This window comes from Odontomachus brunneus, unplaced genomic scaffold, assembly GCF_010583005.1.
Source record: "Odontomachus brunneus isolate Ranch 3 - 2012 unplaced genomic scaffold, Obru_v1 Obru_scaffold_161, whole genome shotgun sequence".
In the NCBI taxonomy this organism is placed as follows: Eukaryota; Metazoa; Arthropoda; class Insecta; order Hymenoptera; family Formicidae; genus Odontomachus; species Odontomachus brunneus.
In genome coordinates this window covers 717,628-718,161 of record NW_022639611.1, presented here as the reverse complement: position 1 = coordinate 718,161, position 534 = coordinate 717,628, and positions in this window count along the sequence as shown.

The window sequence follows — 534 nt, the reverse complement described above, 5'->3', positions numbered from 1 at the left end:
TTAGTCTTCGCAGAATCCTAGCAGTATGCTAAGCGGTACGCAAAAGTTGAAGTATCCATCTGCCGAAACAGCGTCAGTCGTATTCCACGCAGCATTTTTCATGATAGCATTTTTGTCCGAAGATAACGATACATAGTTTTTCAGCGTGGAAGTTATTCCCATATTTCTGTTACGATCAATCTCTACACCATCCAGTTCGTACCGATGTGAACTTGGCGCCCAACTTAAAAAAAATAAAAAAATTTTTATACTATGGGTTTGTACCTCGTTTGTACCCGTTTGTATCACATTTTGTTTCGTTTGTACCTAAAGGGTTAAAATGTTATGGAGGTTCAAAAAAATCGTCAGCGCCCAACATTAAGATATCTAAAAACGGCCAACGCCATTCGAAAGAGCATCGTTTGTACCCGTTTGTACCACTTTTGTTTTCGTTTGTACCTCAAAGGGTCCGGAAATACAGCGTTTTTCAATTTTGACATACTCTATATAGCGAACTCCGCTATTTTTAGAGATATCGAAAAGCAGCCAACGGCA